A 9,561-nucleotide genomic window follows, 5' to 3' on the forward strand; every position below is an offset into this window, starting at 1 on the left:
TCTTTTCTTTCACAAAAGAAATTAAAATTTATCTTAAAATATTATTCCTGACCATCATACGTAACAAAAAAAAAAAAATAAACGCGTGGTCGCCACGCGCGTTAGAAGTGAAACTTCTGAAGGCAAGGGCTTTGCCATAACTTTTTGTGTCGCAAAATTCGTGTCGTAAAATTCATGTCGCAAAATTCGTGACGCTTTTTTGTGTCGCAAAATCGAACTTACTACTATACCGTGCCAAAAGAAGAAAAGAAAACATATAGACGCTCAGGGTTAATAACAACTGTTGTGTTGAAACCAGAGTTGCAAAAGTGGTAAATTAAAATATTTATTTCAAGATGTTTCATTTCGTACGCCTATTGGTCGAATTTTCGTTACACTTTCCGTGTCGCACAATCGAACTTACTACCGTACGAAAGAAGTTTAATTTCGTACGCCTATTGCGGTCAAATTTTCGTTACACTTTTCGTGTCGCATAATCGAACTTACTACCGTGCCAGAAGAAGAACCGTCTCGCCAACGCCGTACGCCTATTGGTCAAATTTTCGTTACACTTTTCGTGTCGCACAATCGAACTTACTACCGTACCAAAGAAGTTTCATTTCGTACGCCTATTGGTCGAATTTTCGTTACACTTTTCGTGTCGCATAATCGGACTTACTACCGTGCCAACACAGAAGAAGAACCGTCTCGCCAACGCTGTACGCCTATTGGTCAAATTTTCGTTACACTTTTCGTGTCGCACAATCGAACTTAAGGTGGAAGCACATAAAATTGCAGGAGCCATAAGCAGAAGGCAGAAGCCATATGCGCATGCGCTATGGTATCTGTAGAGCCTACAGATACCATAGCGCATGCGCATATGGCTTCTGCCTTCTGCTTATGGCTCCTGCAATTTTATGTGCTTCCACCTTTACTACCGTACCAAAGAAGTTTCACTTCCGTTACACTTTTTCGTGTCGCGAATCGAACTCACTACCGTGCCTAAAGAAGTTTCACTTCAATAAAATGTAATTCAACTGTATAACCATCAGATATCAGACTTCTTTCTCTCTTACTTATTAAACATTTCTTCACATATTAAGTTGTATAAATAATATGAATAATATAACTAATTCTTTTTCGCTGCACTTCTGCACTAGTACATATACAACAACTGAACTTATTGCACTAGTTCAGAAGTGTAGCGAAAAAGAACAGACCATTATTGGCAGTAGTGTGAAAGTTCGACATGACCGACATGACTCGGCATGACAACATACTCCGAAAAGAAAATTTGTAAATGTAATATTTTCTTCATATATACCTACATATATTCACTTAATGAACACATATGTGTATCTCTACACATATATTTATGTAATTTGTAAGATTATATATAAACTGCAATAATTAATTAAGTTTAAAATGTTTTATCGTAAAGAGGTTAGTATTCATATTTAACATACTATTTGACGAATATTTCTTGACGGGAAAGCGCAATTCGTGTTAATTTATAAAATATATACGTATATTTACTTAATGAACACATACTACGTTTACGCGAGCGTTACTTGAAGATGTATGCGAGTAGTCATTATATACTAAAGTCTTTGATGGTATATATATATATATATATATGTAGGTCCGGAAGTATGTTCCGGGACTTTTATTTTTTTACATCGGTATATTCCAGGACATTTGGCAGTTTCCAGGACTGTCCTGGAAAAAATTCATGTCCTACGGCACGTTTCGGGACAATTTTTTGAATCTGATTACATATATATGCGTTATATTCCAGGACTGTACATTTCAAAAAACGTAAACAGTCCCGGAACATACCTCTAGACCTACATATATATATTGTTACGCTTATCCGTGCGTCCGCTGCTCACTCACACACTCACTCGCGAACGCGGCGCGTAATCCCGTTTCCAGGAATAAAGACTCTCTTTATGTTAGAAAGGAACTCGTTTAATAGGAACTCGTTTAATAGGAACTCGTTTAACAGGAACTCGTTTAACAAAGAGCTCGGGTGGACACGTCCGAACGAATCGGAAACCCAGAGCGAAATCTGACAGTCAATGTGTAATCAATCAATCAATAATTCCGTCGTTAAGGACCGCGCTTCGACTTGAAGCTATTCGAGCGAAGTTCACGTGGACGAAGTTCAGCGCGCAACGGGTGTCTCGGCACGGGCGCAACACTGCCCTCCCTCTTCCAGATTGTCGTCCCGACAATCCGGAAGGGCAGCTGAAGCAGACGGTTCCCCACCGGGTCCTCTTCCTCAGGAAGTCCAGGTCTTCCCCGAGACGGATTCTTGTCCTATCCCGAGCTGCTGCTACGGGTAACCGGACTACGTCTCCTTCGACCACTTCCTCTTTGACTCCGCAGGACTTCACTACATTCCGGCTCGGTGCGGACCCCTTGTTTCCAGCGCTGATCCGTTCCTCTTGAACGTCTTCGGACTGGGAGGGGGAATAACTCTCCGTGGACCCTGCGTCTCGCAAGACTCCCCCAGTCCCCACCTCGGCATTTGCCCTAAGTCCCACGGAAAACCACGGATCGAAAACCGTGGGCGAGGCAGACTTCTTTAGAAGACTTCAGGCGATCACGTTGCCTTCTTTCGGGTCGAAAGTTTCTTCGCTCTTCCTCTCTTTCTGCGAAAGCAAACATTAAACGCAGCAACTTTCACAAAATACACAAAAGCATAAAAAAAAAAGTTATTAAAACACGTAAACATTGTAAACATAAATAAAAGAGTTCCCACTACCCTCGGGCTCCGCCAGACTTCTCGCACCACAACCTAACCCAAATGTCTCTCTACAAAAGGAGCTAACCTATCGGCATGCACAATTTTCTTCCTATTCCGAGGAGACCTGTGAATACAGAATACTACGTCACTTAATTTCTTAACTATAGAATACGGGCCCTCCCAATTGTTCTGCAACTTAGGAGCCCTCCCTCTTCTCCTTTGAGGATTAAACAGCCAAACTTTCTGCCCCTCTTGGAAAAGAAATGATCTTGCTCTCCCGTCATACCAGGTTTTAATCTTCGAAGATCTCAACGACATTCTCTCTCTTGCCTCAAAATGAATTTTTCCTAACCTTCTCCTCAAGTCTTGGACGTAATACCCGGAAGATTCCTGCTCCTGAACATCTGGAGAATTACCTCGTAATAAATCTAGAGGAAGTTTTAAGTCTCTAGCGAAATATAATTCTGCTGGAGTGAAACCCGTGGCCTCATGCTTAGATGATCTATATGCCAGTAGGAACATGGGAATCCATCTATCCCAATCTTTCTGATTTTCAGAGACAAATTTTGCCAAGAAATTTGTTATCGTCTGATGTTGACGTTCGACTTGGCCATCCGACTGGGGATGTAAAGGAGTAGTCCTTGTCTTTTTAATTCCCAGAAGGTTCATTAATTCCCGAAATAACTTAGACTCAAAATTTCGTCCTTGGTCAGTGTGGATTTCTGAGGGAACTCCGTGTCTGGAAATAACCTCGTTAACGAAGACCTCGGCGATAGTCCTTGTCCTAATATTCCTGATCGGAAATGCTTCTACCCATTTAGTGAAACAATCAACGATCACAAGTAAATATTTGTTTCCGGTGGAAGTTCTCGGGAGGGGACCAAGTATATCCATCTGTACCCTCTGAAAAGGGGTGCCCACGTTATAAATTTGAAGAGGAGATCTCCCTTTGCCTGAGGGACCCCTCCTGGCTACACAGACACGACAAGATCTGCACCAGTCTTCTACATCGCGCTTACAGGTAGCCCAATAAAAACGTCGACGGATTTTACTTAGGGTCTTATTTATTCCAAAATGCCCTCCCGAAGAAGAATCGTGAGCTTCCTCTAAGATCCTGGCAACCTGACTTCGGGGAACTACCAGCTGAAAGAAGACAGAATTTAGATTAGGGGCTTCCCACTTCTTATAAAGAATATTATCTTTAACAACAAGAGCATCCCAATATGCCCAATAAATCTGAGAAGAAATATCTCCTGATACTACTTCAGAACGAGGAGGACGAACACCTACCTTCTTCGCCTGTAAAATTAAAGAAATGTCCGGATCCAATCTCTGCTCCTTTCGCCAGAGTTCCAGACTTTCAGTGTCTAAGGAGATTCGAGCAACAGTCTCTTCTTGTCCCTGAGAAGATTTCTTTTCCACCCTTGCACAATACTGACAATCTTCCATCTCACACAGTCGCCTTGATAAACCATCGGCATTCTTGTGAGAAAAGCCTTTACGATGAACCACAGAAAATTCAAATTGTTGGAGCCTCTCCAACCAACGAGCCAATTGTCCTTCCAAATCTTTGAAGGACATTAACCACTTCAAAGAGACATGATCCGTGCGAATTAAAAATTTTCGCCCCAAAAGGTAATGGCGAAAAGATTTAAGAGAGTCGACAATCGCCAAAAGTTCGCGGCGAGTCACACAATAATTTCTTTCCGCCTTATTTAAAATACGACTGTAATAAGCGATTACTCTTTCTTTTCCCTCCTGTTCCTGAGAAAGGACCGCGCCAATCCCTACACCAGAAGCATCAGTGTCGACAATAAATTCTCCTTCCCCATCAGGAAAAGATAGAATTGGGGAAGATGATAATGCAAGTTTTAATTCTTCATAAGCCTTTTGACAATTTTCTTCCCAAACAAATTTAACTTTATTTTCCGTAAGAATAAATAAAGGCTTGGCTATTGAAGAAAATCCTCTAATAAATCTTCTATAATAGGAGCAGAACCCGAGAAAACTCCTCAATTGCTTCTTAGTGTGAGGGACAGGCCAGTCTCTCACTGCAGAGATCTTTTCAGGATCTGTTGCAACGCCCTCGGAAGAAATTACATGACCTAAATATTTTACATTTCTTTCAAAAAGGACACATTTTTTTGGATTGATTTTTAAATTAGCATTACGTAAACGAAGAAAAACCTTTTTCAGATTCTCAACCATTTCGTTAAAATTCTTTCCGAAAATAATTACATCGTCCAGATAAACTAAACAAATCTTAAATAATAAACCATGAAGAACTTTTTCCATAAGACGTTGAAAAGTCGCGGGGGCGTTACATAATCCGAATGGCATCACAGTAAATTGCCAAAGACCATTACCGATAGAAAAGGCAGTCTTTTCCCTATCCTCGGGATGTATTTTCACCTGCCAATATCCGCTTTTAAGATCGAGTGTAGAAAACCAAGTGTTACCTGCTAATTGGTCGAGGATATCGTCAATTCGTGGTAAAGGAAAGGAGTCTTTCATAGTAACATCATTCAATTTTCTATAATCCACGCAGAATCTAATCGATCCATCCTTCTTTTTTACTAATACTGCAGGAGAAATCCAGGGGCTTTGTGACGCTTCGATCACTCCTTGTTCCTTCATTTCCTCAATAATCTCATTGACTTCCTTTCTCATGTTAAAAGGGATTCTGCGTGGTACCTGTTTAATAGGGAGAGAATCTACAACGTTAATTACATGACTAACTACATCACAATTTCCCGCAACAATCTTTTCAGAAAATACATCCCGATATTCACGAATGAATTCAACAAAAACATTTTGCTGATTATCGGAAAGATTCTTAGAATTTTTAGAAAGGAGCTCCTCCAAAAGGGGAGAGAACTCCTTAGAATCTTTCGTTTGGGCAATCCTTCGAATAACAGAAGGTGCGCCGAAAAAAGAATCGCAAACTCGACCGAAATCTGTCTTCCGGAGAAAATCCACCCCCAGAAGACAATCATCCGCAATGTCCGACACTAATATCGGAAGCTCGAATGAGTTTTTACCGAGTTCAACCTTGGCGAGAATTTCGAAGTCAACCGTAACGTCTTCCCCCGTGGGATACTTGAATCTTCGACCGAATACCGGAAATCTCCGTTCCCCTTCACGAACGAATTTCCTATTTATTAAAGAAACATCGGAACCCGTATCTATTTTGAAAATGCATTCTTTATTATTAAGAAAACCAGTGTAACAATAATCTTGAAAAATCTTATGCACTCTATTAACAAGAAAACACCGTTTCGTCGGGGATTTATCCATGCAAGCTGATCTCTCCCCGCCGAGATCAACTAAACCACGTTTTCCTTTTTTTCCGGACACTCGTTACGGAAATGCCCTTGCCTCCCGCAAAGCCAACATTCCTTCGGCTTACTCTTAACAAATTTTCTCTTTTCTCCTTCTTTCACGTTCTCTTTCTCTTTCTGTTCACCTAAAGTAGGATTCGCTGTTTCACTAGTCCCCCCATTTTTATTGAAAAACTTTCCCCCTCTATTTCTTTCCCCAAAGCTTTCGCCCTGAATAGCCTTAACCGCCTTTGCCCTTTCCACCGCGATCTTTAATGAAGTGATCCCTTCCAATTGTAAAGTTCTCTTGACAAATCCATCAAACAAAGCAGAAACGAACTGTGAACAAGCAATCTTATCTCGCACGGCATAAGTGCATTCGGGATAGGCCAGGCGCGAGAGCCTTTCAAGATCGGAGCCCAGCGCTGCGTATTCCTCCCCGAATCTTTGTTTTCTATTCGTAAAAAGGGAGTAATAATTTTGCGAGAGGTGCCCCTCTCCGAAACGCAGCTCGAGCTTTTCAGTGAGCTCCGCGTAAGTGAGAGATTCGATTCCATCGGCGCACGATTCGAGAAGTGACCGCGCCTTCCCGCGCAGACACGAAGCCAACACGACCGCCTTTTCCGCCTCGGTCCACAAATTCGCGCGCGCGATTAAAAGAAATTGCGCTAAGAATTCGCGAAGCGGCGCCGTCCCATCAAACGTATCCGGCTTCAACTTCAAACCGCGCGGCGCTTCACTCGAACCTTCACACGCGATGCGCCCCGCACACGAGCCCACGCTCGCGCCCATCGCCCGCAGCGGCGCGACCGAATTTCCGCACGCGGCGCGCCCCGCACACGCGCCCTCACCCGCGCCTATCTCACACGACGCCTCACTCAACATTACGCCGCGAGAAACATTATTGGAGGGACTTAGCTGGTAAACGGCGAGTTGCTCCTGGAGACGTGCCATTGCAGCATCGCGCTCCTTCAAGCGAGCCTCCATCTCACTGCAGAAAAGCTGTTGCTCTTGCTGCTCCAGCCGCCGCTCCTCGCGCAGATTTTGCAGCTCCAAGTGGACGGCTTCAAAAGCGCCCGTCCCCGCCTCCGTCGCCCCCGCATCCTGCGAATGGGACGAGGCACCCGTCTCCGCTCCTGCCGACGCCGCGGCCTGCGAACGGGTCCTCGGCGGGGAGTGCATGGTCGCCATCCTGGTCGGAATACTGCGCTCGTCTAGAGTTCCCTGTTCGCTCGTTCGTCTTCGCTCGTCCGATCCCGGACGAGCCCCCAAAATGTTACGCTTATCCGTGCGTCCGCTGCTCACTCACACACTCACTCGCGAACGCGGCGCGTAATCCCGTTTCCAGGAATAAAGACTCTCTTTATGTTAGAAAGGAACTCGTTTAATAGGAACTCGTTTAATAGGAACTCGTTTAACGGGAACTCGTTTAACAAAGAGCTCGGGTGGACACGTCCGAACGAATCGGAAACCCAGAGCGAAATCTGACAGTCAATGTGTAATCAATCAATCAATAATTCCGTCGTTAAGGACCGCGCTTCGACTTGAAGCTATTCGAGCGAAGTTCACGTGGACGAAGTTCAGCGCGCAACGGGTGTCTCGGCACGGGCGCAACAATATATATAGATATAACATGTTACATGTTTGATATGTTACATAAAAAATACAAGTAGAGTGCTTTTTCTTTATGTTTTTTAGAAGACAGCCATATGATAGAGTGTAACTTATGTACTATATATTGTATTATAAGTTGTCTATAGTGATTATAATGATCATGAGAATGAGTTTATAGCATAAATCAACTTGTACTGCTCTTTTAATTTTGCTTATAATGTAGAAAAAGAAAGAAAATATAATATATATTACTCTGAGGTTTTTCTCTATATTATCTTTTATATCTCGTTTAAATTCTTCTGATACTTTATTTACTTTGAGGAATTTAAATTTTTGCCAACATTAGATTTAAAATTCTTGAAATGGATAGTGTAACTTCCTTGCCAATTATGCATGTTTTCTTGATACTTTAGAAAAAAGCATGCTTATTCACAAGATATTTTGTGTTAATGCATAGACTTCATTAAATTTTAAAAAATTACAAAATAATTACATTGCTTACATTCATGCTTATTCGTTTTTACATTATTTTAATTCTTATAAAATACTCAGACGGTCAAGTCTGTCAAAAGCAGAGTATCTGCTACAAATTTTTGTCAGCAGAAAGACTACAGATTTGATGACGGTTCTGATATATTACATGATGTCAGTAGAACGCTAACAGAAGTATAACAGAATCTGCTAAGACAATCTAAATAATTAAATAATAAATGCTAACACAATATAAATAATGCTCGTTATTCTCATTCTCTTTTACATTAATTTTGTTTCTTTTTTATTCTACTTTTCATATATTCATTCACACTCTCACTTGCTCGTTTGTCTCAAATAAGATACATTGAAACAACGAGAAAAGAAGATAGATTTTTATTATTAGTGATAAATGTAACCGCGTGACGGAAAAGGAATTCTTCTTTCAATCCAATAGATTTCCGACTCATGCGAGTCAGTGTACCACGATTATGGAAAAGGAAATAAAGAAATTACTCTGTTTATAAGATATAAATAATGTATATGAAGTATATATGAAGAAAATAACATCTACAAATTTTCTTTTCGGAGTATGTTGTCATGTCGAGGTCTACTCGACGGTCTCGACGTAAGCAACTCGCTGCTCCTCCGAAAAATATGTAATTTTCACACTACTGCCGATAATAGTTTGTTCTTTTTCGCTACACTTCTGAACTAGTGCAATAAGGTCACTTGTTGTACTAGTGTAGAAGTGCAGCGAAAAAGAACATTAATACAAAGATTTATTTAAATTACAAAAAAAAGCGACTTTTCCCAAATAAAAATTACAATAAATATGTCATCCCCAAATGATTTCCAATCGATTCCATTTATAATAAACATTAAACATAGTCGCTATCTGCTAACTTGATGCTCGATAAATTTTGTTAATAACAAAAAATCTATTTTTTCCCAAATGTTTAAACAATTTTCCCAAACTTCCCCAAATAATTCCCAAATTATATAAAAAAAAATAATTCCAAAATATTCAATTTGTCTGCTAACTCTACGGCGGTCTCTGATTATGGGGACGGCGCGTGCCACTTTTAGCCGCTAGGGGCGCTAGCGAAATTGGAGACACATCGAGCTGTCACCGAGTACCGAGCATATCATTAACGAAAAAATCTGTGTACATAAACGTGAATATTTCGGAATTTTTCAACATGCCGGGAATGTGTGTGGCATATGGATGTAAAAATAAGGGAGGGCATCGGTTCCCGAGGGACAAGAATGACAACCCTGGCCGAAAAAATTTCTATGAATAACTACAAAATTTAACTAGAAATAGAAATTTATACATTTTTGTTTGTACATTTGTACACTATACTAACTAGAAATAGAAATTTATACATTTTTGTTTGTACATTTGTACACTATACGAAAATA

Source organism: Temnothorax longispinosus, chromosome 6 (assembly GCF_030848805.1).
Source record: "Temnothorax longispinosus isolate EJ_2023e chromosome 6, Tlon_JGU_v1, whole genome shotgun sequence".
Lineage (NCBI taxonomy): Eukaryota > Metazoa > Arthropoda > Insecta > Hymenoptera > Formicidae > Temnothorax > Temnothorax longispinosus.